Source organism: Peromyscus eremicus, unplaced genomic scaffold (assembly GCF_949786415.1).
Source record: "Peromyscus eremicus unplaced genomic scaffold, PerEre_H2_v1 PerEre#2#unplaced_1267, whole genome shotgun sequence".
Taxonomy (NCBI): Eukaryota; Metazoa; Chordata; class Mammalia; order Rodentia; family Cricetidae; genus Peromyscus; species Peromyscus eremicus.
The window spans coordinates 3034-15701 of record NW_026735502.1 but is presented as its reverse complement, the minus strand read 5'-3'; the positions used below and the strand labels follow the sequence as shown (position 1 = coordinate 15701).

Here is a 12668-nt window from a genome sequence, read left to right as displayed (position 1 = left end):
TCACACTCGAGGGCTGAACTGTCCCCTTGCAATTCCAGCCATCAGAGCTGTGCTAAACAGCTCCAGGTGTTCAGGACACCTTCAGGGCAGAGCTGCTGTTCTGAGAAGCTCAAGATGTGTGGGATACCTTGTGCTCCAGGGCTAAACAGTCTCCTTGCAGTTCCAGCCATCAGAGCTGTCCTAAGCAGCTCAAGGTGTTGCCTGACTCCCCAGGTAGTCAGAACACCTTTCCCCAGAGTTGTTGCAACAAATTTATTTTTATTATTTATGCTAAAACCCGGGACCAAACCCACAGAGTTTCATACAATTTACTTACAGCTATTCTGACCCTAGGCCAACAGAGGCAGGCTGTTTAGATGATGGGAGGTGGAGCTACATGAGCTCTCTCAGGAGGTTTGCTGAAATAGCTAAGAATTTAATTCGTGTCTACTCCACAGGTGTGTACCCTCCAGAATCTGTGAAGATGTTTCTCCTGTATTCAAAAACAAATTCTCCATCATCATTTCTGTGACAATGGAGACAAAAATAACATCATGAACAGTTTTGAGGATGGGACTAAACATCATGACAGATTTATAAACTCCCCAAGGGTATATCTATGTGTCATTAAAATAAGTACCCTGGCAGAACTATAATGCTCAAAGTGGTGCTCCCAATTTTCACCAAGGTATCACCTGGGAACTGTGAGATAGGGAACTGCTCATGTCCAACCACAGATCCCTGATTGCAGTAATTATTGGGATACACATGCACAAACACATCAAAAAATACACAACACATACACAAGTGTGTGAGAGACAGACAGAGAAAGAGATTCTTAGAGAGACAGAGAAAGAGAGACTGAATGAGAGTGGGAGAACTCTATCAATTGGATGCTGAAAACATGCATGCAGGTGTGTCCTCTCATAGAGGAACAAAAGGAGCAGGGATCAACTCAGTCCCTGTATCCACACATTTAGATGTGTGACCAGGCCTCTCCAAGTGCTGCTTGAATAATCAAACACACAAGGCCTTTCCAAGCAAGTAACAAAACAATCAACTCAAACTCACAGCAACTATCATCTCACACTAGCCAGCACTTGATAGAATCTCTTCAAATGCATTCTGGGAACTCAATTACTTCTACCTCAATGCATGAGTAGTATGACTCATGCCACAGGCTCTGTTTTTGTTTCTTTTTAGAGGAAGCAGAATAGTCTTTGTCCTCATGTCATTCCTGTCCGCATTTGAGGTTCTGCCTTTAGGAGGAGTTCAGCTACATGATTTTGCACAAAGGTACACGCTGAACATGCAGCCTACCAGAAACACAAAACTTGTATAAAATGAATAAATGATGACAGAGTGGACCTAAGGTTGAAACCACAGGGTTTAAAGAATGAACACCTATTCTTCAAGATCTCTTCTGTGATAAAGATCATGCAATCTCACTGCTAATTTCTTTCAATTGTCATTTGCTGTAGCTGACAGTTCAGTCTCTGCACCTTCTGCTCACCTGCATCTTGGGGAGGAAGGTTTGGTGGGATGGTGGCTCCCTGGTGCTCCTTGTGGGTAGATGAACACAAATTAGCTTGCAGTATGACAAGGCAAAGAGGACAGACCAACCTCAGTCCTAATCAAATGTTTGAGAAAGCTTGTTTACCAATGACTAGCTGAAACACCAAATTATTTTGTCCCATGCTTCAGATGCCCCCTCTGGGGAACACAACTGACTCCTCAATTTGAAGGAAAGTGGTTATCTCAGCTCTCTGGTTTTCTCTGCCCTCATAGCACATGCTCCAAGTAACCAAGGAGATAGACTCTTCAGGCTCATTCACAGCAGCAGACTCAGAATTCAACTTGGCTGCAGAGTCCACAAGCCTGTGGGTTTACAAGTCAGGAAAAAAATTGCCATAGTTCACAATCATCCCAGTCATTTAGAGGTTCCCCAAATATCTTGACAGGTCACTCTAACCATATAAATATTGATGAAGAAGACATATAAGGACAGAACATGGTCACCAGAGTCAACAAACCACCTCACTGACAACTCAGGAACACAGAGCAGCTGGGAAGTACCTAAAGTTAGCCACTGTGGTTGAAGTAGAGTGATGTCCTGCCTTGAAATGGGCACACCTCATTAATCCCTCCCACTTTAATGTCGGTCTCATGTTCACACATCAATGCCTATCTACCAAAAGGAATGAAAGTCAAGAGTTCCCAGCATAAAGCATTGGCCTTACCAGTTCCTGACTTCTGAGCCAGAACAATTTATATCCTGGATTCCTTGAATTTCAAGAGGCATGACAAGCAGGGAAGTTCTGTTGGTTCCCAGAGACTCCAGCTTTCTGTTCCCCATTATTGGAAGATTCAGCACAAGCCCACTTCCTCCAGGAAAATTCCCTTTTCTTGCACAGAACTCATTACATGATTCTCTTGACCATTTCTTTCTTGACGTTTTACTTTGAGGCTGAAGGTCAGCTTTCTTCTGTCACACTCTAGTTTCTCTACCCTCTCCAATCTCTTTCTGAATTAGACTCTTCAGTATGCCATCATGGTCATCAGTAAATGGTGAAGGCACTGAATAAATTTCCCAAGGGAAGTTGGTGTTGCCACAACATACGTGACATCACAGAAGAAGCCAGGGCTCTCCAGGATACAATAGAATGTTCAGGGAAGAGCTGCAAATGTCATGGGAACTGACATTGATTCTATGCTAATGAGCTTTCCTCATAATACACTGGAAGTCAAGTTGACTTTTGCAGGAGCCTCTGCTAGGATACAAGGGAAGCCCTTCAGCACCCCCTTCATCCAAAGCCAGAGATCTCTCCCCAATTTATTGGACATCGTTTAGTTCTTTCCATGTGTGGAACTGAATGTTTATCTCCTACTGAAATTTTATGTACACAAGGTAATAATATCATAAATTTATGTATAGCATATATAAATTTATATAGTTCTTCATAAGTTCCTGCATCTTCTTATTGCCTTATCCGCAAAACATTATAGACTTGATGCTGACTGAGAAGGATACTTGTTAAAAAATTTCCTGGTAAAGAGTCTACATGAAACCTCTGGGCAGAGTTATGCTAGAGGAGGAGACTTACAAACCCATAGGAGTGTGGTAGGGTCATGGAGTTCAGTGTGACTAAAATCTGTGTCATCAGCATGTGTGTAGTGGTTGTTGTACTGTCTTCAGTAGCTCAAAATGGTCTGCTGTTACTGGGCATTAAAGGTGGCCAGACAGCTGGAGTCTTCCACACAGAACATTAGTTTCCTACAGAGCAAAGCATATTCAGGAAAATCCTGAATTAGAAACATAGACACTAGGGTTCCACTGGACATTCTAGATCAATCGTTCTTAATTTTTCCAATTCTCTGACACTTTAAATAGTACTAACAGTAGTTCCTCATGTTGTGGTTAACCCTAAACATAATTGTTTCATTGTTTCTGAACTTTAATTTTGCTACTGTTATGAATCATAATTCAAATATTTGATTTGAGGATATCTGATATGCAACCCCCAATGGGATGGTGACCCACAGATTGAGGACCACAGCTCTGAATGCAGGCAGAAATCTCCTCAAATTCTGGCAGTGATGCTGGGGCAGTGTGATTCTTAGTTTATATTATCAGACTGAATCAAACTAGTCACCTGGGAAGAGAGACACTCAATGAGGAATTATATGGTCAGATTAACTTTGAGCAGGTCTCTGTGAGATTTTATTAATTGTTAATTGAGATAAGACTCCTTAAAATGGGCAGAATCATTTCATTGTCTGCAACCTGTACTGTGTACATATGAAGAAGCTAGAGCATAAGCATAAGCAACAGGCAGCATGGGTCATTTGTTTATCTCTGCTCTTGGCTGTGGATGTGATATGATTAGCTGAGTTCCTAACTCGACTTCCCAAAAATGGAACTATTACCTGGAATTGTGGGCTATGATCAATTCTTCCCATTCTAAGTTGCTGTACCTGATAACTCAGTGTAATAAAGATGTTAAGAAACCACTCTATGACAAAGGGGTATTCACAAGTCAGTGAGATGTTTATTTCATGAAATGCACAACAGCACTATATCTGTTTCAGAAGAAGAGATCCTACTTCCTCCTGAACCCAACCTGTGTTTCCCTGTCACAGTTTTACAAAGACACAGACACACCCATAGACTCACAATCCACTTCACCCGGTCAACAAATGTGCCCTGATATTGTCTTCCCACTTCAAGTACCATGCTAAATTCTTCTAATATGTTATATACAAGCTTCACATAAACGGATGTATTCTTCTTTGAAATTCCTGACCATTAAAATTTTCAGATATGGGAAATTGGGTTTGAATTCACTGCCTTGACTATGAATTTCAATCTTATGCTATGTCTTTCCTTGAAGGTCAGAAGCAGCTCCATAAACCTGAGAGCAAAGTAGCACCTTAAATTCCAGGTATGTGGGGGTGTAAGTAATGACAGACAATGTGTCCACTAGTTACCTTAGGTTGGATATGGATGACACAGCCTAGGGCTGATGTACACAGACCCCTGTGAAAAGTTCTCAGTATCCCTCTAACTTCTGTGCCTCTTCGTTAAGGTTTTTGTAAACAGATCTTTGATAAATTTCCTCCTTCAAAGATAAATAGACCTTATCAGATGTGAAAAGTCGCTTTGATTTTGTCCTTCTCCTCCTAGGACCTGTAACAGGCCCTTTTGAGCTACATCAAAGGCTATCCAATGAGCATAAAGTCTGAAATAACCAGAGGTACAGGTTTAGAATGCAGGTCTGAGGAATAGAGTGCAAAACAAGGGCAGGACAGCAGGCACACCCAGGAAATTCTTGGTTATGTCTTTGGCAGTTTAGCCTCTCTGCATGCCAGTTTCTTCTACCTAGAGAAAGATGGGTTGGGATACACCATGGAGATGATTGACGTCTCAAGGCATGACTTATAAAATCACTTCCTTCATAACTGGGACTTTGTTTGTTTGTTTGTTTGCATGGGTTTTTTTTAGGGCATGGGGGTGATGAGCTAGCATTTACATAAGCTAAGCTGCACATCTCTTTCTAGTGAATGTCTTTTTCTGTGAACAGAGAAATCAGATCCTAAACTTACAAAAATACTGAAAATGATGCTTTAGAGCAGGGAATCACTTGACTTCGTTGAAAAAAATGAACACTTCACTTCATGACTTACCAAATATTGTGTGTGGTTCCTGTCCTTTGTCATTTGGAAAGACTCAGCAGCTAGCTATTCTTTATTGATTAAGCACTTCTCAGATGCTAAAAGTAAAGAAGATGGAGAGCGAAGTGGGAAATGAACATGTTTGATCCTAAATATAGAGTTGTGTTTGCCTGTTCCAATCTCAGAATTCTACACCTTATCGGGCTAATCTAACAACAAATAAGTGACACCTGTGTCCATTGGTGTATTTTAATAGAAGCACATAAATGATTTTGGTGACTTATTAGAACTCATGTAGTATATATGAATTCCAGCTGTTAATATTTTCTTCTCTCTTGCTATTCTTATTTGGAAGGTTTGTTTGTTTGAGTGGAAGTGAACTGCCCCAATTTAAATGGGGGAATTTTTTTTTAAATAAACTACTGTAACAGAATGATTGGGAGTGGTAAAAGTTTTTTCATTGAAAAAAATCAGAATTTAAGAGGATCTTGTTACATGCTGGAGGCAAACGTCAGAGTAAGCAAATCTTGCAAAAACAGATTTTTTTTTCTTTTAGCACTTTGATGGGAGAAGCACTGCATTTTTTAATTTTATAATTAATTTAACTTTCATATCATCCATATAATTCCCTGTCCTTCCTCTTCCGTGTCCCCCCCACCCTCTCCTCTATCAACTCCCTGTTCCCATCTCCTCCAGGGCAAGGACTCACTTGGAGATTCAGCTCAGCCTGGTTGATTCAGTGGAGGCAGGTCCAGTCCCCTCCTCCCTTCACCCAGGCTGATCAAAGTGTCCCAGCATAGGAACCAGGCTCCAAAAAAACCAGCTCATGCACTAAGGACAGGTTCCTGTCCCACTGCCTGGATGCCTCCTAAATAGTTCAAGCTAATCAACTGTCTCACTTATCCAGAGGGCCTGATCCAGTTGGCGGCTCCTCAGGTATTGGTTCATAGTTCATGTGTTTCCACTAGTTTGGGTATTTGTCCCTGTGCTTTTTCCAATGATGGTCTCAATATCTCTTACTCATACAATCCCTCTTCTCTCTCGCTGATTGGACTCCTGGAGCTCCACCTGGGGCCTGGCCATGGATCTCTGCATCTCCTTCCATCAGTCATTGGAGGAGAGTTCTAGCACGACAGTTAGAATGTTCAGCCATCTGATCAGAGCAGTTCGGGCTTTCTCTCGACCATTGCCAGTAGATTATTGTGGAGGTATCTTTGTGGATTTCTGGGGACCTTTCTACCACTTTGCTTCTTCCTATTCCCATGGGTCATCATTTATCATGGTCTCTTTTTCCTTGTTATCCCTCTCTGTTCCTGATCAAGCTGGGACCTCCCACTCCCCTAAGCTCTCTTTCCCCTGACACTTGCCCTTCATTAACCCCCTCATGTCCAGTTTGCTCATGTAGACCTCATCCATTTCTCTGTTGTTGGGTGATCCCTGTGTCTTTCTTAGGGTCCTGTTTTCTAGGTAGCCTCCCTGGAGTTGTTAGTAGAAGTCTAGTCAATCTTTGTTTTACATGTATTATCATCCTATGAGTGAATACATATGTATTTGTCTTTCTGAGTCTGGTTTACCGCACTCAGGATGATTTTTTTCTAGATCCATTCATTTGTGTGCAAACCTCATGATGTTTTTGTTTTTCTCTGCTGAGTAGTATTCCACTATGTATATGCACCGCATTTTCTTTGTCCATTCTTCAGTTGAAGGGCATCTAGGTTGTTTCCAGGTTCTGGCTATTACAAACAATACGACTATGAACATAGCTGAGCATGTCCCCTTGTCGTATGATTGAGCATTCCTTGGGTGTATGCCCAAGAGTGGTATAGCTGGATCTTGGGGGAGATTGATTCCCAATTTTCAAAGAAATCGCCAAATTGATTTCCAAATTGATAAAGTACAATCTGGCATTCCTACCAACAGTGGAGAAGAGTTCCTTTTGCTCCACATCCTCTCCAGCATAAGCTGTCTTCTGTGTTTTTGTTCTTAGCCATTCTGATGGGTTTAGGTGGTATCTCACAGTCCTTTTGATTTGCATTTTCCTGCTTATTAGGAAGGTTTTGCAATTCCTTAAAAGTCTTTCAGTCATTTGAGCTTCCTCTGTTGAGAATTCTCTGTTTATCTCTATAGCCCATTTCTTAATTGGACTGTTGGGCATTTTGATGTCTAATTTCTTGAGTTCTTTATATATTCTGGATATCAGCCCTCAGTCAGATGTGGGGTTGGTGAAGATCTTTTCCCATTCTGTAGGCTGTCACTTTGTCTTGTTGACAGTGTCTTTTGCTCTACAAAAGCTTCTCCGATTTAAAAGGTCTCATTGATTGATTGTTTCTCTCGGTGACTGTGATGATGGTGTTATATTTAGGAAGTGATCTCCTGTGCCAATGTGTTCAAGACTCCTTCTTACTTTCTCTTCTATCAGGTTCAGAGTAACTGGATTTATGTTGTTTTATATATATATATATATAAATTTTTGATATAAAATTCATACTGCATACTGTAAGGAAAGTTTGATGAATCAAAATAGAACCAAAATATTATGAGAAGTGTGGCAATAGAATCATCCCTTAATTTTGGCTTTCTTCTGCCCCATATTAGTTGACTCTTCTGACATGATACAGAGATTTTGCATTTTCTTTTTAATAACATGCTTGGCTTTAAAGGAGAGAGTCATTCTCCAACTCCAAAGCCAGCTTTAATTTTTAATTGAACTGGGACTACATAAACATCACTTGTGATAAGTGTCTGTAAAGAAGAGCAGAAACAGACATTTAGGACGACTTCTGAATTTTTTGTGTGATGTAATAACAATAGGCCAAGTTAATTTAAATTGGATAGTCATGCTGGTTGAGGAACTATCACCTCTTCTAAATACGAGGTCTGTCTTGTTCAAATCGAACCTTTATCAATTTTGATGGTATTTATAGCTTTTCGTCTCTTGTAGAAACAAAAGCAAAAACTCATCCCCAATGTAACACATAATCTGTTTCCACTCTGACGTCAGCACATCCTTAAAATATATAGGCTGATTTAACTTTGTAGGTTTTTTTCTATTATCCAATGTCTCTCCGCAGCTATTATTCATTTTTAGCATTGAGAAAATACAAAGTTAATAAAGCAGTATGTAATCTATTTCCGGGGGGTTTTGTTGCTCCTTTTTGTTTATTTAGCATACCCTTTAGAGTTCAATTTGTTATTTCTATGACTCCTTCTCCTGTAGGATTGTATAGTACACCTGTAATATGTTTTATATTGTAATAATCAAAAAACTGTTTCATTTTACCAGAGACATAGGCTAGATCATTGTCAGGTTTAACTTATACAGGTATACCCATGATGGCCATAAATTCTAGTAATTTCTTGATTACAGAATCAGTCTTTTTGAAACTCAGAGCAGTTGCCCATGGAAATTCTGAGTCAGTATCAATAGTGTGGTGCACATGTTTCAATTTTCCAAATTCTACAAAATGAAACACATCCATCTGCCAGATTTCATTTCTCTGAGTGCCCTTTGGGTAACATCCTGTGGATAGAAGAGTCTGATTGTAAAACGAACAAGTAGGACATTTCCGTATAATTTCCTTAGCTTGTTTCCAGGTTATGGAAAAATCCTTTTTTAAAGCCTTACTATTGACATGATTTTTTTTATGAAACTCTGAGGCCTCCTGCACATTTCCTATCAATAGTTGATCAATCTCCTCATTTTCTTGTGCTAAAGGGCCTGACAGACTCATATGGTATTGGACGTGAGTTATATATCAGGAATACTTCCTGTTTCTTATTATTTCTTGTAAATGAATAAATAACAGTTAATTCTGACTCATCAGAGATAAATTCTGCAGTTTCAATATGTAGGACCACTTTTTCTGCAAACTGAGAGGTTCTGAAGAGAGGAAGTAATAAGGCAGGGTGCATAGAGGAGCTAACTCTCTCTTTTAGCAGAGGATTTCATAGGGCTAAGATGTACTAGCTTGCTCTCTACCTCTCTAATCTAATCTTTCAGCTTTTACCCCAATATCTGGCTCTAGGTTTTTTTATTAATAAGACCTTTTAAGGTCTGTATTGCACGGTAGTGGCTTAACTGTTCCTTGAACCCAAAGAACCTTCAGATAAAGAAGTCTGTAACAATGTAGTATTCTTTGCTGATTCTCCCTTGTCTATTGCTCAGCTGTATAGAAGCACTGGGCAGAGTAAACTAGATACAACAGTATTCAGTGATAGTCCTTCCAAATCCATCCTTTTTCTCTGTCTTTCTTATATGTCTCTGTTTTTTTCTATCTGTCTTTTCTTAATCCATACTTCCCTATTAAGGTATTGTTTGACAGGTTGCCTGGTCCTGACAAGGGTGTAAGAAATACAAAGGTCTGATAACATAAAGGCCTGCATTATATGGGTCTAAAAGTTCCAAATAAGGTCAGAAATTTATCATTTCTGTTCCTAGTTTATATCTGTCTCAACAGGTTGGCACTTTGCTGACAGACACATCCAAGCATCAATTGTTAATGACAACTGCTCCATGTGACTATGAGCCCTGAACTTCATGAAAGCTGATATAAACTAATCCAACTGATGCAAAGGCTGTTTCTTCAGCTGGTAAATGAACCAGAGGTTTCTAAATTGCCTCCTTATCTTTGAATAACACTCTAGCCTTCCAAGGCCCTGACAATAATGAGCCAATGTCAGCAGGAAGTAATTACAGAAGCCAATACATTACCCTTGTTCCACCTTTCCCCTTGGAATGTTACATCAAAAGGTAATTTCTTGTCATATGGAACCTGAGATAAAATAATTACTGATGCTTAGACATGGAGCAGTGGTGGTTACCTTAAATCCTGGCACTCATGTGGCAGAGCCAGGTAGATTTCTGTGAGTTCAAGGACAGCCTGATCTACAGAACAATATTCAAGACAGGCACAAAAACTAAAAAGAGAAACCTTGTCTTGAAAAAAAAAAATAATAATTACTGATGCTCATTCTCATTTCCAAGTACCATCTCAATAAGGAAGTCTGTCAGACATAAAGGCTTTTGGCCCTTCTGCTTCTGTTAATTGCTGTTGGCTCTTGCATCACTGATGCCTTAACTCAATGATAATTCCTGTCTGGGTACCACTAAACTCATGAGGCTAAAATCCCAATGTCAGCCCTTGGACCAAACCCATGACAAGCTTGCAGATGACCACAACCAAATAAGGGGAGGTTCACTTTGCCACTGGTAATGAGAAAATGGCCTCTGTTTAGAACAATGTCTGCGTGGCTATTCACAACTCTGCAACCTCACTTAGAGGCCAATGGGATCCAGCTTCCTGATCCCACTAGAAGATACTGGATGAGCTATATTTCTGGCTTAACCCCCTTATGTTAATGTTAAGATTTTAAATCACACAAAAGACTCTTGCATCCTGATCCAATGAGTCTCCATGATAGCCTGCTACCCTTATGATGGAGTTTTTTTTTTTTTAACCAATTAGTAACATCTCCAAGATTTGAGATCATACACTACTCAAGGGGGGAATCAAAGGACCAAGCAGATGCTATAACAGGATGGTCAATCTCCTCTCAGAAATCAGACCTCAATTTCAGTTTCCTGAGACTGGGCAGGTAGTTTCTGAGGAGAATACATGAACAAAGGACAAATTGATTGCTAGGGCCTATGACCACAAAGACAAGGGAGATATGACATCTCAGGCTTGGGTCAATGAGCTAACCCCTATGTTCAGTGCATACTAGGCCAGCCATCTTTGACAGAAGATCATTGACAAATCTAGAACTTGTCCAGGCCTGTACCAAATAACTATAGCCTGATCAACCACTAATTAGCCCTGGCAAATTAAAAGTTACTAACATGATTGCCACTAGCATAAGTCAATCATATCTAAGATGAGCTGACTTCCTTGGACACTCACCTTCAGCTGTGGTTAAAAGGAGCACATACATCTCTCTCATGGTATTTGCCATCTTGCCTTTACATGGGATGGCAGGCCCCAGCATCCTGGAAACTTTCTTGAGATAATAAGCATTCTTGCTGATTGCATACATGGTTGTTGGTCTTACATGGGACTTCTCCAGGATGCTAACAGAGCTACATTCCCAGCAGATGTTTGCTTACTGTGATGGCAGGGAAGGAACTAGGGCCCTTACCATGCCAAGTGATGACCATACCATTGAGTGATGTCAGCCTGACATTCTTGTTTGTAACCACTGACATGTATGCATGCTGCCTGGTTTGATTAACACAGCCATGTCCTCAGAGTGACAGTTTCTTCCTGGAGTCCTCCACTGTCACACATAGTTCAAGATGACTATATGCTTAGAATGTTGGTGTCCTGACTGTTGAAAGTAGCAAGAACATTGATTATATATCATTGGTCACACCCATTTTCTAGCCAGCGTGGTGGCACATATCTGTCATCCAAGACTTGGGAAGCTGGAGAATCTCCTGAAACCAGGAGTGTGAGGCCAGCCTGGGCAATACAGTCAGGCACTGCATCCATGTCCAGCTTCAGCCATAAATCATGCATGCAGACATCTCAAGCCATGGGAGGAAAGACATATGGCACACCAGAAACCCTGAGAGACACAGACTGCTATGATGGGGCATTTGTGCATGAAGAGGCAGGGCAAGGAAGGTAGAAGAAGGTACTTGTTTGAATTTAGGGGCGGGACCCAGGAGTGTTCAGATGCACTGAGGGTTAGGGTTTGAAAGACCCAGCAGCAAACCAGTGTGTCTCAGCCTGGAGTGACCATTTAAGGAGGAAGTAGCTCTGAGTGCAGGGCACAAATCTGCCAGTGGTCTGATTATCTATGCTGCTGGTGGCTGCTGGATTCAGGATCAGTGCCAAGGTGGGTTCTGCTATAATCAGAAAGTTCAACACAGTATCTGAAGCACAGCAAGGACCATAGGAGAACAGGCAATGAGAGCAGACATCTTACAGTGCTTATATGAAGCACAGCAGGGAAGTAGTAAGCAGTTGAAAGGGAGCAGCCAGCAGTGTTGGTGGATCTGGGGCAGCCCAAGAGTTCCCAGGGCCCAGGAGCCATACAGGGGTTAAGCATAATGGAGCTGTAGAGTCTCCCCAGGCAGAGAGTCCTTTTTTTCCAAGACAGTCTCCATTCTGATAAAGACTAAAGGGCTGAGCCTATGAGATGAGGGAAAATAGGAATGAGGGAGGGACTGCAGAGTTGGGGGAAGAATACAACCATGAGTGAAGCAGGGCCATCCAAGGGCCATGGGTGAGGCTGTGCCAGAGTTGTGTGTAGATGTAATTCAGTATAGATGTAGCCAATGGTTTTATCAGACAGAAAACACAGAGCTGATTCAGAGAAGAAAGCCAAGAGGTCAGAGCCAAGAGCCTCACCCTTCCTGATTCAGGGATCCTCCTCAGCCAAGAGAGCTCTCCGAAAGAGGAGCCCTCCTTCCTGTGTGTCTGTCTCTATAGTCTCTCTGTTCTGGCCTCTGATTGGTTGTAAACCCAATCATGTGACTGCCTCGTCACTGCCTGTATGTACCGCCCTCCAGGTCC

At 41.2% G+C, this 12668-nt stretch overlaps 2 long non-coding RNA genes across 3 annotated transcripts; one reads left to right on the top strand and one right to left on the bottom strand.

Annotated features, from left to right (window-relative positions):
* Positions 1-238: 238 nt before the first annotated feature.
* LOC131902020 (uncharacterized) lies at positions 239-3050 on the bottom strand. 2 transcript variants are annotated; one of them, XR_009376979.1, is made up of 2 exons: positions 2220-3050; positions 239-1857 (listed from the first exon to the last, which is right to left on the bottom strand). It is a non-coding gene; the product is annotated as an uncharacterized LOC131902020 (long non-coding RNA). The 2 variants fall into 2 exon arrangements; XR_009376978.1 differs by having other exon boundaries at positions 239-505.
* On the top strand, positions 2572-9952 carry LOC131902019 (uncharacterized). The gene is made up of 3 exons (XR_009376977.1): positions 2572-2887; positions 4371-4421; positions 9609-9952. It is a non-coding gene; the product is annotated as an uncharacterized LOC131902019 (long non-coding RNA).
* The last annotated feature ends 2716 nt before the right edge of the window (positions 9953-12668 follow it).